Source organism: Panthera tigris, chromosome F3 (genome assembly GCF_018350195.1).
Source record: "Panthera tigris isolate Pti1 chromosome F3, P.tigris_Pti1_mat1.1, whole genome shotgun sequence".
Classification (NCBI taxonomy): domain Eukaryota; kingdom Metazoa; phylum Chordata; class Mammalia; order Carnivora; family Felidae; genus Panthera; species Panthera tigris.
Window position 1 is genome coordinate 55,888,898 of NC_056678.1, and position 19,295 is coordinate 55,908,192.

General features: G+C 37.4%; 1 long non-coding RNA gene across 1 annotated transcript; it reads right to left on the reverse strand.

Moving 5' to 3' along the window:
- Positions 1-401: 401 nt before the first annotated feature.
- LOC122236029 lies at positions 402-13,581 on the reverse strand. The gene is made up of 3 exons (XR_006214234.1): positions 13,438-13,581; positions 966-1,050; positions 402-491 (listed from the first exon to the last, which is right to left on the reverse strand). It is a non-coding gene; the product is annotated as an uncharacterized LOC122236029 (long non-coding RNA).
- Between the last annotated feature and the right edge of the window lie 5,714 nt (positions 13,582-19,295).

Below are 19,295 nucleotides of genomic sequence, written 5' to 3' on the forward strand. Positions count from 1 at the left end.
TACACAGGCTAACATCCAGTGGGATAATTACTCCAAGCTCTCGGGCTAAAATCTGTCTGGAAGGAACTGGGAGGCTTTGATGACTCAATTTCAATGGGCATGCTTATGAAATACATAGTAAAACCTATTAAAATTGAAATTGTTCTTGGTAGGTATTCTGTGACTGGGCTGCTGACCCTGTCAGGCGGCTTTTAATAAGGTACACACTATTTTTATTCTCAAAAGTGGCATGTACTTTAGCTGCCCACATACTCAGTTTTAACCCTATAGTAACCTGCTCTCTGATTTTTCCATATACGTGTGTCGGGCACACTCGTGTTCTTCTTCTACCAAAAAAAAGTGGGTCTCCCAATGAATGCAGACATTGCTGGCTTTCGCTGTAACAAAAGCTGCTCCTTTATTATTCTGTCAACCAGTTTTCCAGCTTCAGGAACAGCACCCATCAAGCTTCATATCCACATCCAAGCAAATGTTGCCGTAATACATACCTGCTGATTTAAAACAATTTTGTTTTTCCCTTAGATAGAGTCTATTACGTGATGCCACAACCATCATTAGGCTATTCATGTGGAATATACCCAAGTATAATCCCAAATAATCCCCACATTCTGAAATATGGGGTGCCTGGGTGGCTCAGTTGATTAAGCATCTGACTTTGGCTCAGGTCACGATCTCACGGTTTGTGAGTTCGAGCCCCCACGTCGGGCTCTGTACTGGGCTCTGTGCTGACAGCTGGGAGGCTGGAGCCTGCTTTGGATTCTGTGTCTCCCTCTCTCTCTGCCCCTCCCCCACTCATGCTCTGTCTCTCAAAAATGAATAAACGTTAAAAAAAAAATAAAAATTAAACATACATTGAAATAAGTAGACCCCCCAACTCACATGCCTGGGCAGAATTGTTTTAAGGAAATCCTCAAAGGTAAGAAAGAAGCTGGAAGCTAGAGAATTGCTAAGGCCATACTACTTACTGGAAGTGTGCCCTTGCGAGCAGTTGGAGAAGACATCTGGGAGCTTGACGGGCGACGCTGGATCTCACGCTCCGCCCCGGACCTGCTAAATTAGAATCTGCATTTTAACAAGATTCCTCAGGTAATATGCATATACATTAAAGTTTGAGAACTGCGCTTCTCCTGCACACCTGGTTTTAGATTTCAACGACCGTTCATCATTGAAGCAGCTCTGTGCTCAGCCACACCTTTCTCAGATAAAGCCTATTTGGAGTTGTTTCACTTTCTTTGTAGTTGTTTCACTACAAAGAAATAGGGAAAATCCACTCACACTCCTGGTATTTCTAAAATCTTCCTCCGTTCAAATATATTAAAAGACAGGGGCGTCTGGGTGACTGAGTCGGTTAAGCCTCCGACTTTGGCTCAGGTCATGATCTCACAGTTTGTGAGTTCGAGCCCCACGTTGGGCTCTGTGCTGACAGCTCAGAGCCTGGAGCCTGTTTCGGATTCTGTCTCTCTCTCTCTCTGCCCCTCCCCTGCTCATGTTCTGTGTCTCTCTGTCTCAAAACTAAATAAAAAAATTAAAATAAAAAATTAAAATTAAAAAAAAAAAGAAAATGCAGAGTCAAGGTGATGAGGAGAAGGAGGAGGAGGAGGAGCAGAAGAGGAAGAAGAGGAAGAAGGAAAAGAAGATTCATGTAAGATCAGCTCAGACACCTTTTTCTCTCATTTACTTCTAGATTAGGGTTACGCCAGTTGGTAAATATAAAGGCACTAGGAGTTGTTAGTTGATCTCTCATACATTGTGTTTGTAGTTCTGGGGGTGGGGCACAGGTCCATTCATGCTTCGTGATATTTGCTAATACTTTTATGAAGCCCACAGTCATAGAATCCCTTCAGGTATCTTTAAGGATACGTATATCTTTCCCATCCTGCTTTGATATTCTGTCATCCTGTATATTCCACACTAATACTGATCATCCCTCAACCTGCCTCTATGTTACTCACTCTCTATTCTACAGACTGGTTCATCCATTACTACCTCCAATTGTCAATGACCTTCACCCAGCCTCCTCTTTAATTATAAGTTCCTATGGCCACTCTCTGAAGCTGGTTTTTGTTTTGTTTTGTTTTGTTTTGTTTTGTTTTGTTTTTCTTCCAGCAGGTCCAGAACCCTGGAAGTCTTAAATTCTTCCTGCTCTCTCTTCCTGTTGAACCCAACTTGGACTCAATTTCCTTTTTTTATTGGTATGTCTAGCATCTACCACCCAACCCATCACTCGATCCAGGTACCTGCATAATGTTTAAGAAAAATCAAGCAGTCATGAAACCCCTGCAAGTATGTAATTTCAGATCTCTGCTGACCCTTAACCTACTCTCATCGCCCTTAACATACTTCAGCTCTTCATCATTGTCCTCAAACTCTCTTTTCAACTCCTGCCTCCTCCCAGTCGTCAAGACACAGGAAGCCTCCTGTTTCATACATAGAATTAAGGCATTATCTCTCAAATGCTACCACCGGTTTAATGGTGTCTTTCTATTCATGCTCATTCCTAACTTCCTTCCTTTCAATCTTAGAGAAAAGGAGATCTGCACTGACTCCAGCCCGGTCTGTGCCCTTAATTCCTTTACCTGCCAACACCGTGACTTTGCCCCTCAATCATCTCCTCTCACGTTCTCTGTTGAATCTTCAATGGCTCTTCCCCTCCTCTCTCTGCTAATTCATTGTCCCCAACTTGGAAGCAGAGCCCAGTGTCTCCCAGACCAAAAAGACCTGGCTTTCGCCTCATAGCTCTCTAGCTTCAGGCCAGCTCTCCCTTTGTATTAACGTTCCTCTAACGTGTCGTTTTATTAATTTCATATTCTCAGTGCACGTCGACCCACTGCGTATTGGACTTCTGTTTCCTGGCTGCACTTGCCGAAATGTCAGTCACCTTCTGATTGCCAAATCCAGATTGACACTTGATCATTTTTCTGTATGGTATTTGACACCTACATCTACTTTTTTAGCCTCCAAACTCTCTATTCTGCTGGCCGTTCCCACATCTCTGACCGTTTCCTTCACTCTTTCTTATTCAAGCGTTCCTTTGCTTTCTCCCACCTTTAAATGTTCCTACATTTATCCCAAGACTGTACTAACTTGTTTATATGTTTTTTCCTGAGAGATTAGATTGACCCACTACTGCTTATGGTTTCGGCAACTATTTGTATGCAGATGACTAACAGATTCACACCCTGAGATCATACCTCTCTTCAGGTTCAGGCTCATTTATTCAAACCCTCTGTCGGATAGCTCAGTCTAGGTTTTACTCAAGCACCTAAAGTTTGGAAAGCACTAAGTTGCTTTTTTTTTTTTAAGTTTATTTATTTATTTTGAGAGAGACATAGAACGTGCAAGTAGGGGAGAGGCAGAGAGAGAGAGGGAGAGAGAGAGATGTCTGCACGGAGCCGGATATGGGGCTTGAACCCACAAACCGTGAGATCCTGACCTGAGCCGAAGTCGGATGCTTAACTGACTGAGACACCCAGGTGCCACTTTACTCAAGCACCTAAAACTCAGTATGTCTAATATGAACCCATCCTTCCACCAACCTGCTCCTTCTCCCATGTTCCTAGTCTTCGTGGTACCACATCCCCGAAACCCCCAAAGTTAGAGCTTACCCTTGACTCCTCCCCCAACAATGGATTATAAAGGCTCAGTGATACAAATTTCCTGAATATCTCTGGGCTCTAATTCTTATTTGCCCTTCCTTCTTGTTCAGGCCATTAGTTTGTCTCATGAGGATTATTACAAAACCTCCTGCTTCTAGTATTAACCTCGCAGATTCAGCTACCACACAGCAGAGGCTTATGTTCATTCATTCATTTCACAAATATTTATTGACAGCAAATGTTTATTTACAATATACAGTATAGAGGGAACAGCTGTTATGTTAACGACTAGATAAGGATGATAGCAATGTAAAATTAAATGCTGTAAAGCAGGGGTCAGTCACCTGTTTTTGTACAGCCCATTGTCCTATGAATGAATTTCATGTTTTTATGTGGTTGGAAAAATAAAAACAGAAGAAACATAATATTTCGTGACACAGGAAAATTGCATGAAATTCAAACTTTGTATGCCAAAATAAAGTTTTATTGGAACACAGCCATGCTCAGTAATTTATGTTTGTTCTATGGCTGCTTTTATGTCACGGAAACAGAGTTGATTAGTTGTGATAGATGTATGAAAATTCAGACATCTGAAAATACTCACTATCTGGCCCTTCACAGGAAAAGATTACTGATACCTGCAATATGGCATTTTAAAATTTTAATCATAACATTACCAAAATAATGTCCTGGGGAAATGGATTAGACACGCTTACATCTTAAAGATTCTAAAAAGCTTATTTAATATTACATATGTTCAAATAACATTAGTTTAATAGACATTAAATGTAAAAATGATCTCTCTGGTTAGTTTAATAAAGAGTTGTTGAGTATTATGCATCAAGTATTTTTCGAGACACTGAACATACAAAGATAATAAAAACAGGCCACTGAGGGGCGCCTCAGTGGCTCAGCTGGTTGAGCGTCTGCCTCGAGTTTTGCCTCACAGTCCTGAGATCGAGCCCGAGAGTCCTGAGTGTGGAGCCTGCTTGGGATTCTCTCTCTCCCTCTCTCTGCTCCTCCCCTGCTCACATTCTCTCTCAAAATAAATAAACATTAAAAAAAAACAAAAAAACAGGCCACTGAGCTAAAAGAAATAGATATTTCTGTAAAATTAATCAGACTGAGAACAGCCTTACAAAGGATTATAGGTTATGAAAGAGGAGGGGCCATCAGTCAAGCAGGAATGTTCAGGAAAGTCTTTCCGGTAGGAAGCACTGCTCAGCTAGAACAAGACACAGTGTGCTCTTACCCAATCCAGTCCCCGTATGCAACATTCTTCTGTTACAATCGTTGATTCTTACATTCTTAGTGATAAGAATGATTCATGTATTTTTAAAGTTTTAATTATTTTTTTTATTATTGAAGGACAATTGACATACAACGTGTATCTTTTAAAGTAACAGTATTTTAAATTCTCCATTACTATTTCGAAACCTGCTGTATCTGAAAGCTTTCATCATCACACAACTGCTTGCATACCAGTGTCTTCACCGGTTTAATGCCATTGCCATTTGAGCCTGCAATCATAATGAACGTGGAAAATAGCATAAATCTGATGGATGGCGCATAATGCAAATATTTTATACTTGTTAGCTGTGTATGTGTGTCAGATAATTGTACATTTACTACTCTTGGATCTCAATTAATTCATTCAGGATGATTGGATATTAGTGAAAATCAAAAAAAAAAAAATGCAAACACCATAATAATGTTACCTGAAAGGGTATTTCATTACCTATAGAAAGTAGGAGACATTTTTCTCATTAGCATCTTCTACTGAATTAGGGTTTTATGCTGTTAGAGTATTTGTGGCTTAGTCAAAGCTCATAAAATAGACAGTAGCCAATAATGGAGAAGAATGATTTACTGGCAAGGAGCCATGTCTCTAAGTCTTTTTTTTTTTTTTTTTTACATTTATGTAGTCAGAAATTACTTGGACTCATTTTTTCACATCTCCTTCAGGAAGAAAGAGAGAATAGATATATTTTAACATCACTGACTTTTTAAAAAGAATAGATATACATTTAAAGACCTTCATCCTTTTATACTGGCCACTAAATTTCATTTGCATCGTTCCAAGTACCAACTGGAGGTAGATATATAACATGGTTTTTTGAAAACGTCATTTTTCATTTGTTCCTCCTGTTATATTTTCCAATTCTACCATCTAGATAAGGAAACAATTTAAGATGGGCTGCATTAGTGACTTGGGTATGTACTAGCAAACAAGATCAGAAACAGGACTCACTTTTGGGGTGCCAGGGTGGCTCCACTGGTTGAGTGTCTGACTCTTGATTTCAGCTCAGGCCGAGATCTTGAGGTTGGGGACAGAGCACCGCATGGGGCTCTGTGATGAATGTGGAGCCTGCTTTGGATTCTCTCTCTCTCTCTCTCTCTCTCTCTTTCTCTCTCTGCCCCTCCCCTGCTAGGGCATGCATGCTGTCTCTCTCTCTCTCTCTCCTTCTCTCTCAAAATAAATTTAAAAACATTAAAAAAAAAAAGAAACAGGAATTAGCTTTAATAAATCATACAGGATATTGTGCTAAAAAAGCCAAAAAATTAATATGTCTTAGGGTTGCACAGCCCTTTTTCCTGGGGCTTTCTATATTTTTATGGATGAGTTTATTTACATTTTATCACAAGATGATAGTCTCATTTTAAATATAATGTAGAATACAATGAGGTATAAAAGATTATATTCTTATTTTTATTTATTTTATTTTATTTATTTTTTATTATTTTTATATGTAGTTTTTATTTGAGAGAGAGAGAGACAGGTGAGCAGGTGAGCGGGGGGGGGGGAGAGAGAGAGAGAGAGACAGAGAGAGAGAGAGAGAGAGAGAGAGAGAATCCCAAGCAGTCCCCACGCTCGGCACAGAGCCCAACGCAGAGCTCCATCTCAGGACCCTGGGATCGTGACCTGAGCCAAAATCAAGAGTCAGGCACTTACTCGACTGAGCCACCCAGGTGCCCCCCAAAATACATTTTTAAAACACTTTCCCTTCTTAGAAGTAGTATTAAGTAGCATATGCCCCGGCCATAATAATGGTTGGCATATGTATCATTTAGTAAAAAAATTTCAGAATTCTATGACATTTATAACAAACTGTTTAATTACATATTTTTAATGTACATGGACAATTCTGGCCTCAATTCATGTAATTTAAGTTGAAAACTAGATTTTCAATTTTAGAATGTCTAAGATCTTACAAGTATCCACTGGAAGAATCATACTTTGAATTGAAAATATTTATTCAGTGATTTTTATAAGTAAAACCCTGTGACAAGTAATTGAGTATACAGAAGTGTTCTCACACCGCTTATCCTCAATGATGGAAACAACAAAGTAAATAGGATATATCATACCAAAGAAACAAAAACAAAAAGAATGAGCTAGGCTTTTTCTCTGGTAGAATAATAGAACTTCTTGCATGATTACTTAATTATGCACTGTCTTAAAATTAATTTCCTATGTAATACATTATCAAAAATATTTATAACCTAAAAAGTACTGTTTTGCTTCATACAAGAATGTGCTATTTTGATATTCTATGATGGTAGAGTTTCAAAGGTTTAGGAAATATAAAAATTAAGAAAATGCCTTTCCAAATAAAGTTTAGTCACTATAGCTGGTTTAATTCATAAGTGTCTTTTTATGTTTTAATGACAGGATGACTTTCTGATAGCGTCAATATCAGCAATTCTGACGCCTTCTTCAGTTTTTAAAATCTAGTTCTCTAGTCTGCCTCTCATAGCCTCACAGCCACTTTGGTATTGAAAATCTTTCCTGCCTTTGCCTTTTTTCACATAATGAAAATTTACTCAGTTCTTTGGAACCTGTTAGCAGAAATAAAATAACCCTTTTCCTTATATGTACATAAATAAAAATTGCCTGGTTCGTCCACTTGTATATACACAATCCCAAATCTTACAACGTTAGCATTTAGATATTCAGTGGATGCTTCACTGATACCTCTATTGTCCAAACCTACAAGAATAAACATTATTGGTATTTTCTCAATGTTCGGTCATAATTTGGGTTAGTGAAATCCCAAAGTAACAAACAGTTTTCCGAAGAGAACTATTTCACAAAGTCCAATTTAATTTGCTAGCAAAGTAATATTCGGACTGAACGTAGCAACAATAGAGAAATAGGATGTTCAATTTTTTCCTTAGTTAATAAAAAATGCTATATTTTCAGTTTGAATGGATTCTCTCCTCTACGTACAGATGTCATTTTTCACACTGCTTGTGGAAACAGCGTTTAACATTCCTGCCATTCACCTGTTTCAAAACAAACCGTTTCATAGATCAGGATTATTTCTTTGTACAAATAAATGAGTGCCGTTAAAAGAATCCTGTTTTTGGACTTCAAAGCGATCAAACTTGACAAGCAGTGCAGCTCCTGGCTGTCTGTAGCTAACCCTATAACGGTAGGTGTTAATGTACAGCATTTAATGGACTTCTAATTTCCCTGTAATTTAGGGAGCTAAAAGGAGCAAAATATGGCAGGTAAAGAATTACAGTGTTCCAGATTTTAGGAAAAAGGTGCATTATTAAGTGGGAAACATTCAGTTATAAGAAAGAGTAGAATCGCATTTCCTAAAAATGTTAAATATAAATTTTCTCACTTCAACATTTTAATACAAACTCCTGAAGCTTTGGGGGAGGATCATATTTCTTTGCTTTTATTTTTTTAACCTCTCTGCCTTGGAGGAATTTAACTACATTTTTAAGCAATGGTCCATAGACATTATAATTTCAGTTCTCGGAAAGTTATCTTGCAAAGTGCAGTTGTTAGTCAGAAATCCTCCACCAAAAACCTATCAGATGTAACAAGATAATTCAGAAAGGTGACTGGTTGCAAAATAAATCTCAAAACCAGCAACATTTCCATAGACGAGCACTAATCAGAAAAGTCAATGGGAACATTACGATTCCGTTGGCATTAACAACAAATAAATGTGTACGAGTAAGACGTAAATACAAGCAAGGTACAGGCTTTCTTTCACAAAGCAAATCAGAACATTTTCCTGTGGGATACGAAAGAAGACTTGAAAACAATGGACTTATTTCTAGCTAGTAAGATCTAACGGCCAATTTGTCCTAAATTAGTTTGTGAGTTAATATACATTCTTTCAGAATTCAATGGGATTTTCTTTTTTGCCTTTATAAAACGATTCCATGTTCACCACAAGGAACTATAAGCCTCTGTATGCACATGTACATACACACCGTGTGTGTATATGCAGTTGAACTTTGAACAATGTGGGATGCCGACCCCCACGCAGTCAAAAATCCACGTATAACTATTGACTCTCCCAAAACTTTACTACTAATACCTCCCGTTGACCAGAACCCTCACCAATGAGACAGTCGATTAATGCATATTTTGTATGTTATGTGTATTGTACTCTGTACTTTCACAATCAAGTAAGCTAAAGAGAAGAAAATGTTATTAAGAAAACCATAATGAAGAGAAAATATGTCTATAGCATTATACTGTAAAAAATCTGCATACAACTGAACCCAGGCAGTTCAAACTGAGTTGTTCAAGGATCAGCTGTAGTATAGAGAATGATGAGGGGAGAGTTGAATTTTTATGTATTTCAGGTTATGTGTTATAAAGCTACAACATTTAGGGGCGCCTCGGTGGCTCACTCGATTGTGCATCCGACTTCGGCTCAGGTCGTGATCTCGCGGTTTGTTAGTTCGAGCCCCGCGGTGGGCTCTGTGCTGGGAGCCTGGAGCCTGCTTCAGATTCTGTGTCTCCCTCTCTTTCTGCCCTTCCCCTGCTTGTGCTCTGTCTCTTTCTGTCCCTCAAAAATGAATAAATGTAAAAAAAAAATTTTTATAAAGCTAAAACATTTAATAAAATATCATTATCAGTTCAACGGTTAAGAGACAAAACAATGATTAGAAAGTCCCAAATCTACCTAATTTATGTTGGAGTTTAATATATGATAAAGGAGGTATTTTTGAATCAGTGAAGAGATGCCAAACTATTCATTAAAATTTTCTGGCACAATTAAAGCAGGTTGTCATTATCCTCATTTTACCGATGAGGAAACTGGAGCACAGAGAGGTTAGGTAAGGTGCCCATAGTCAAACAGCTTGGAGGCAATAATAGGTGTAGGACTCAAACTCAGGCAGGCTTACTCCAAAGTCTGAGCCTTTACCATTACACTGTCTCTTCCTAAGTTTTTACAACAATCTTATTTTACAAGTAGAAAAACTGAATGACAGAAAAGTTAAATAACTTCCTAAGATTACATAATCAAGTAATTCAGGCCATCAGAGTAGTCATCTGATTTTTAAAAATACGGTTTGTCCATTAAATCTGAATTTACAAAAATCTAAATCTTTTGATGTAGGCACATTATTTTTATAAGACAGTCTCATCAATTATTATTAACTACCTAATACAGTGTTATTTCTAGTATTTGGGTAAACTGCGAGAAGAGATATCTAACATAATCAACTATGGCCCTCCAATTTAATAGAAACATGGATAAAAATTATTTACATACTGTATCAAATTTTCCAAAATAGGCTGTGTTCAGATTTCACCACCTTTGAGAATATTTGGGGGGCTTTATTTCACTTCCTTTCCCAACCTAATGATAAAATAAGTTGTTTCCCCCTTCACTGTGCTATGTTTTTCTTTCTTTTATTTCCTTCTATCTCTGGTTGAGCACATACCCCACTGGATGGTAGTTACCTGTAAAAATGTTTTTGTGTCAAGATACCAGGAGTGAAGCAAGAATTATTTGTATTCTCAGAGCATATTACAGTGCCTATCATATATTAGAGACTCAATAAATATTTTGCGTTATCCTGAAACTGTTCATCTATATTACAGTATAATATATATAATATATATACATATGTTATATAATACAGTGTAAAATATAGAGTATCTTTCTCTACAGTACAAAGCTGGAGGCTCCTTGGAAATAGACAAGAACATTTGTCATAATCTCCATAATCTCTGGAAGATGTAAGAGAGCTAATAAAACATCAGAAATAAGAATTTTAAAATCTGGTTTCAGACCCTGGGTCTACAACTGTTTATTGATTACCGAGCTTCCTTCAATCCTGGAAGGATTCCAGGGTGTTTGTGAACTATAATAGAGAACAATTTAGTAGAAATGTCGATTATGATGCCTACTTGTACTATCAGTCAATGTTGTTTATCCTTTTAACATTAATATAGCCGGGGCATCTGGCTGACTTAGTTGGCTAAGCGTCCAACTCTTGACTTTGGTTAAGAGCATGACCTCATATTTCGTGGGATCGAGCCCCGTGTGGGGCTCCACACTGATAGCACAGAGCCTGCTTGGGATTTTCTCTCTTCCTCTCTCTCTCTACCCCTCCCCTGCTCACATGCCCTTTCCCTCTCTCTCTCTCTTTCTGTCTCTCAACATAAATAAAGAAACATTTAAAAAATCTTTAATATAGCCATTTATTAAGCTATTATAACACGTCATCTCTTCTGTCAACCACTTCGTGTACTGTATCATCTAATCTCATGACAACGCGTCAGATGAGCTAATGATATCCTCACTTCACAGGTGAGGAAACTAGGAGGGTCAAGCTGCCAAGGTCACACAGCTAGAGAGTAAGAAAGTTGGAATTCAAACTCAGAAGTGCCTGATTACAACTGCTGATCATGGCCACTATAATTTTTTCTATAATGCAATACCTTAAAAAATTGCAAATTGCAATACTCTAAGAAAGCTATATTCTGAAACATAGACAACTAAGAGATATAGATTCAGATGTAGATAAAGACTTCTTAGATGACTTACATTTCACAGAACATTTTGGAACTGAAAAAGAACATGTACTACCAGAGTCAGGCTTCAGAGCATGCCCAATGGTTTCCAATTTCTTTCTCTAGTCCAAATTTTGTTTCTAATCTAGAAACTACTGAATATTTTCACTTGAGTGTCTCAGAGACTCCGCAAACTTGACAGATACAGGCATTTATTTATTTATTTATTTAGTGAAAGCATGAGCATGGGAGGGGCAGAGAAAGAGAGACAGAGAGAGAATCCCAAACAGGCTCCGCACTGTCAGCAGCGCGAGCCTGATGCAGGGCTCGAACTCATGACAGCAAGATCGTGACCTGAGCTGAAATGAAGAGTCAGACGCTTAATTGACTGAGCCGCCCAGGGGCCCCCAGATTAGGCTTTTGTCTTTAGAGTTCTTATGACTGGATTGTACGACCCCCCCCCACCCCCCCCGCCTCCAGTTCACTCCTCGCTCATCTACTTGACATGAATTAAAAGAAGTGTTTACTGTCTGCTTCCAGACTGAGGAGGTTGTGAATGCACTGATGGCAGAAAATTTATCTTCTTCAAATTCTGTGTTATACTTTGCAGTACCTAGCTTGGTGCCTGGCTCCTAATTAAAACAAAACAAAACAAAACAAAACAAACTTCTTTATATGCATGTGTGTGCCTACCAACCTGTCTAATTGGTCAATTGAACACAAAAACTAACCAATTTAAAGACAGTTAATTATTTGACCATGGGTAAAGTATTCCGTTTTTCTAGTTTTAGTTCATTTATAGCTCGCCTCAAAGAAATACCCCAAACCTTCTACCTAACTGCTGGTTAATTTTTATACTGAATAACACTTTACTACAAATGTAATCTGTAGGCAAAATGTATTCCTCTCATCTCAACCCCTTCCCAATTTAAAAATACTGTCTACTTCTAAAACACTATGGAATTTTGGTGTGACCACATGAGGAAAAAAATTCTGTAGGTTATTCCTTTGTTTTTGCCTTCTCCAAAGTATTAAATACTTTGGAATTCAAATTCTCTGCCCAAAAGTTAAATGTTAATTTTTAATTAAAATTTTTTAGAAGTTAATTTTTTTTTAAAGCTAACTACCTATATTTATATTTGTCTAACAGAAAGATTTTGAAGACCTATCACATGGAAGGCACTTTACTAGTCCCAAGGATAGATTTATAAAGCAAGATCTCTGAACTCCAGAAGCTCACAGGGTATGAAGGCTGATAATGTTCACGTTCAGGGAGGCAACATAGAGTCTCCAGTTAAGTGTTTTTGCAACATAGAAAGTACTCGATCAATTTGTTGAAAGAAATAATCAGAATATGATATAGTAATTACCACCTTATTGGTTTATACAGAAATCACATTTAGCATACTCTCTGCAGCTGAAATTATTTTACAGAACACAAAATTCCAATAGATTTACTAAAGAGGTCTTGATTTAAAAAAAATAATATCTCTAAGTCTGCCTACACCTGACATATACAACAATTTTAATAAATCATAACACATTGGGTCGGGGGGAAGCAATTAATGCCAGATTAAATAAAAGGTAACTGATAGAAGCGAATTCACAACCTGAGTAACTGCAATTATTTTAGATATTTCATTTTTACCCTAAACCTAATGTCACTGGATTGTTTTAAATGGCCTTACCGAAGCAAGGTGATTGTTTTGCCACAGATTAGGGAAATCATGGTTTATTGGCCAAGTCACTGACCTTCCAAGATCCTGAGCTGAAATCCCGTTAGCACAAGTTGTTTTAATGTGAACTTGATACAGAAACTCAGAGCCTGAGAAAGGAGATCTGAAAGGCACCTTTCTAAAAAACAATTGATTTGCTTCATTTCATTGAAATGGCTAATGCTTTGATGGTTCATATTTACAATGGCTTGTCCTGCTCTTCAATGGAGTTGATATGTTGGAGTCTTTAACACCATAAACTTGATCAGAACTTCCTTAGTAATAAACAGACTGGATTTCAGGGGTGTGCCCCTCCTCCTCGGGCCTCTGGAGCCCATTTGCTTACCAATTTGTAGCTAAAGACATCGAGAATGGTGTTCTTCATGCTCAACTGCTCCAGGTAGTTGAAAATAGTTCTGGGAAGCTCAGTATGCAAACTGGCTTGGGAGCCTGAAAGGCTTCAAAGAGAAGAAAATTTGACCTTCCTTAGAGAAAGGCTGTTGCTCAGTGCAATTCACTTCTAAGTATGGAATTTCTGTAGCATTCCTAAAACACATGAAGAATGTCTATTTTCCCTGGAAGCCACTCCCTAAATGACTGAGAAAATTAAAAGCGGGGATTCTTGTTTGTACAGTTTGCTTAAATACCGAAGATGTTTCGAATTTCACAGTGATTCATGTTGAGGCCCATGGTTGAAACACGTGGCCTGTTAAACAGCTAGGGACACATGTCTCTCCTACACATCAATGCCCATAATGTCGAGGCTGAAACTTAACAGCTACTGAAGGGCCAGGGGTCGATAGGCTTGTTTTTCCTTTTCAAATCCACTCCTTTGGAGGTGTTCTAGGTGTATTTTCTCTCTTTACTTTTGAACCACAGGTCCAATTCAATCATGAACGTGTTGGAACCAAGCTATTACATTAGTACAAAAATGCTGATTCTCTCTGCCCCCACCTTTTCCTTTTTGTAATGTTCGAAGGTTTTCACTGAATGCGTATTTCCTATGCCAAGGTGCAGAATCTCACCCAGATTACTTTTCTATCTGTTTGCAAAGCAATTTTGCCATAGCAGCACTAGCTAGGGTCTGTTATGGTGAGTTCAGGGTTAACCTAACAGTCACCAGCCAAAATCCTAAAAGATAAAAGAAGTCCATGGGAGTCATACTTCAGTAATCATGAATAGAAAATTATCCTCTGCTGCTCTGTCGAAAATCCTTGACAACTAATGCCATCCCAACCTCTCTACACATATATCCTGCCTACAAAAAGAATTCCGTGAATGCTTTATGGAAAAAAAAATCTCGGGCCCCAAATTAAAGGATCTGTTTGTACCCATTAGTGGACTCTAACTCAGCATCTCACCCAGATTTCAACATAATCCTTCCATGATTCCCAGCTCTATTTTTAGTGTATGTCTCCTGTATTTAACTTGTTTCTCTTCATGGGGAAAAAAAAAACCCCAACTTATTGGGTCTTCATTAATACGATGGCAATCATAACAGCGTGATTAATGGTAAAAGTCATCGCAGGAAACAAACGCAAGATGACATGATTTTATGTCAGGATTTCTTAAGTGTTGTTAATTTGACTGAAAATAAGCAGCTTGGGAATTGTTTAAATCATTTTTGAAAACAAATCCAAACCTGAAGGTGGATCAGAAAGCTTTTCCGTAAGGGTGTTCATGAGCTAGGGAACATTCCCAAGGAGGAGCTGAGCCAATTAAAAAGCAAAATCACATTTTAAATCAAATTAAAGCACAAAATTATAAAGTTGTTTTATTATTTTTACTGTATATTAGGTATGGGTATGTGAGTATGTATATATGGGAATAGCATATGCTGCTTCTTTTTTTAAATTTTTTAAGTTTTTATTTATTTTTGACAGAGAGAGAGAGAGAGAGAGAGAGACAGAGTGCGAGCGGGGGAAGGGCAGAGAAAGAGGGAGACACAGAATCCGAAGCAGGCTTCAGGCTCCAAGCTGTCAGCACTGAGCCCGATGCGGGGCTTGAACCCACAAACCGCGAGATCCTGACCTGGGCCAAAGTCAGAGGCTTAACTGACTAAGCCACCCAGGTCTCCCACTTATACTGCTTTCTTATGTCTCAGTTATATAAATTACACAGCAATTAATAAAAACAAAAAATGTAAAATGTCCTTATTTCCTTATATTTTAATGTTTATTGTTATAATAATAAAACATGCAAATAATTTTTTTTCTCATGTTTTTCTTTAGGAGCTTAGTTGCCAGTTAAATGAGAGAGTACATAAAGTAAAAGTTAAGAGGATAATTAATTAAAGCTAAAGTATACATACGCATTTAATAATCAGAGTATTTCAGGCTCTGTAGATATAAATATTATCAACAAAGATGGAAAATTAATTTAATGTCTCCAAATATTTGTATACATATACATATGTGTATTTATGTCTTTATATAATATCTCAACTCAATCAATAAATAATGGCCTGGCAAAAATATCATGAAACCTTTTGCGTTTCAACTATGATTCCTAATCTCAACAAAAATACTCAAGGAAATTTTAAATCTCCTCCTGACTATCTCACCGGATTGCTAATTTACACTTCAGAAGTCACTTATCTTTCCTGTGTCTGTCTCAACTACAAAACTGGGCCAAAATCCTTCCTTCTCTGTAGATAACTTCTATAAAATCCTCAAAGTAAAAATTATGTATCAGGTACAAAATGAGGTTGTCAATTCTCCTATTTCTTTGAAGAAGAGTTAATGTGAAATACAACTTGCACAGTTACAAATGAAAGGTGGAAGTTGAAAGAAAGCAATAATCGATAGCTGTGAAATCCCAAAAGCTACCGAATCCAATCGACAAGGGAAGAGTTAAAATATGAGAACTCCCAAAAGCTTAGATGACTTTGGAAACACAGATCAAAAACAAAGAGACGGAAAGTATAATTAACTCCATTACTGCTCAGTCAAATGAAAACAGCCATGACATCCTTTCTTATTTATGACACCAGCAAATAGCTCAATTCCACTCCTGGATATTGCTGTAGGACAGCACTGGCTCCACAGTGGGTGAAAACAGAAACAAGCTGCTAAAATTTATGTCACTAGATCACATTAGAGATGTAAGATTTATGCAGAAGTCCCATAAAGAATAAGTAGCTTTTATATCTTATAACAATTCTTGTTCTCCAGCAAACAAAAGTCTGGATGTAGAAATATCCATGGAGACCTAGAATTTTCCAAAGTGCACTAGAATAATTGAGAGTTATTTACCTAAATCTACATTTTATCTCAGATATTGGAACTTGCCAATAATAATAAAAAATCTTAAGTAATCAAGCCATTTATTACCACTTATGAAATATTTTTATTTATGAGCCGTTCTTAGTGACGGGAGAACTCATCAACGTGGTACATATTCACCATTGTATAGAAGGGACAATAGAAATAGCAAAGGGACTATTCAGGTCACACACAGCGTTTCTTCCTGGGGTGTTTTCGATTATTACCTACCTCTGTTCTCATCTTTCTGGTCAAATTTTGCCTTCTTAACCATTTTGGTAATCCTACTGCCTGGCACAGTACCTAGCAGGTAGTAGTTACTCAGTTTTCCCCATAAAGAATCCCATTGTGCATACATGTTCTATTACTATTTCTTTGCACCTATTATCAATGCCTAGAACAGGCACTTTATTCACAGTAGGTGTTCAAAAAGTATTATTTGTTTGCCTGATTTTCTGAGTTAAATAAGTAGTTTTACAGTGATTTAAAACCTCTTTGTCACAGCTGGTGGAAACATGAATTGGTACAACCATCTGAATGGCAACCTGTTTTTCATACTTCCGGTCAAGAATGTTCATAGCAGTATAGTTCCTGAGAACAAAAACGGAAGGATGGATAAAGAGTGGTATATTCCTATAAGACAAGGTCATAGGATAGTGGAAAAGTATCATTTACCCCCGCACAGCTTATCGTGAATGACTCTCCCAAATAAGATGTTGAGAAAACAAAACCAAATTGTACATCATTAATTACGTAAAGTTTTGAAGCATGAAAGCAATACTATACTATATTATATACTACATGTTATAATTATTTATTTTAAATGCATAGAGGTAAAAAGCACTGCGTCCTGCAAAATGGTTGCCTTGGCACAAGGAAGGATACTGCGGTCATGGAGAGCTTCAGGAACCCAGGACACTGGGGAGTCCAAATGTATTTGTAGCATTTTACTTTTTTTTTTTTTAATGTTTATTTATTTTTGAGAGAGAGACAGAGTGTGAGTAGGGGAGGAGCAGACAGAGAGGGAGACACAGAATCTGAAGCAGGCGCCAGGCTCTGAGCTGTCAGCACAGAGCCCAACGTGGGGCTTGAACCCACAAACTGCAAGATCATGACCTGAGCCGAAGTCGGATGCTTAACTGACTGAGCCATCCAGGCGCCCCAGTGACGTTTTACTTTTTAAGCTGGGTGGTAAGAAAACGAGATTTTTAACTACTCTTATTCTCTTCACCTTTCAGTAGCTCTGTAATAGTTTTCAAAGGAAGAAGAAAATAACATTAACAAGATAGTAGTTACTCTTCCATCGGATAAACATCTTAACTAGATTCTTCTTACCATCCCCAAATTGTTAAGGATAATACCACCTTGAATAGAATGGCGTGTTGACATGAGGGGCATCTTTCAGATCATGCCTGGCAAAGAGATGCGAACCTCAAATACGGAACCCGGAAGAAGAGAGACAAAACTGCAGAAAACAAAGGAAGCCACTCTCTTGAGTCACTCAAGAATAATATGAATAGAGACCATCGTGGCCAAGAAGCCATCAGATGCCAGTTCTGCCAGCGATCTCCATCTTGAGAAAGACCCCCTCTGCTCACATTCCTTCTATAAATTGGGTAAACACAGAGCATCATCCAAATAACATAGTTTGAAAATAACTAGGGACACTGTTAAAGACTACACTGGGACAAAACATGTAAACCAGAACTATCCTGGGCAAACTGGGCTGAAGAGGCCCACTGACCAGCAGGTTTACCTACGTGAGCGAATTCTACAGAGGCAACTGTGGAAAAGAGGAAGTGTTGCTAGACTAGGTTTCTAACAACATAGACACTTGATTTGAAGTGCTATTTTTAGATAAACTGGAAAATAAGCTAACAAAATCCAGGTGGACCTAGAGAGAAGGGAAGAGAAATCGTTCTCTTTCACGGTGGCCTGTCTGGAGATTCTGTCTAAAATTGACATTTGAGAATGGCATGTGAAGGCATTGAACTTAGAGTTATGGTGACAGTTTTAAAAGTGTTAAGTGGTTATTCTGGGGACTGGAATAGCAGACGAAGGAGGAATAATCATGTCCATATCCATTGACATAGTTTGAGACTTTCTTTCCTATATATATGCATTATTTTTATAATATAAAATATTATATAATATAATATAAAATATATATAATATATATAATATAAAATATATATAATATAATATAATATAATATATAAAATATAATATAAAATAATGCATATATATAATCCATATAATATAATAAAAATATTAAAAATTTAGAAAAGTGATAATACGCAGTACTGACCAATGGATGGGGTAAATATAGTAATACCTAATATTTATTGTGCATTTAAATGCCATGTGTTAAATGTTTAATATAGCTTATGTCATTTAATCTTCAAAACAACCCCGTAGATGATCATGCCCACATTCTAGATGAGGAAACAGATGTTGGGAGGTAATGCAACTTGTCCACAGTCACGTACCTCGTGAGTGCTGGACCTGAGTTTTGACCAAACTCCAAAGCCAGCCCTCTGATACTATTCTTCTGTTCTGCTCCGCACTTGAACTTGAGGTTGCAGAGAGTATATACTGGTACAGATTTTCACGTGGTATTTTGACATATGTATCAAAACATTTAGTGTTGAGAAATTTAGAAATTATATTTCTATATGTTTGTGCTAAGAAAGCATGGTAAAATGCACCAATGGATTATCAAAGGAAGCACACCTCAGCAATGCATGTGAAAGAAAAAAAAGTCAAACTCATCAAAAGGAGATTGAGTTGTAAAAATTATAATGTCTTCACACTGTATAATATTCACAATCCATATTTATTTACCTGGAAGATTTACATTAACAGTGTTATATTGAGAAGGCAAGTTGTAAAACAGTATGTGTCTATAGTTTTGTAAAAAATAAAAATGTCTGAACACAAA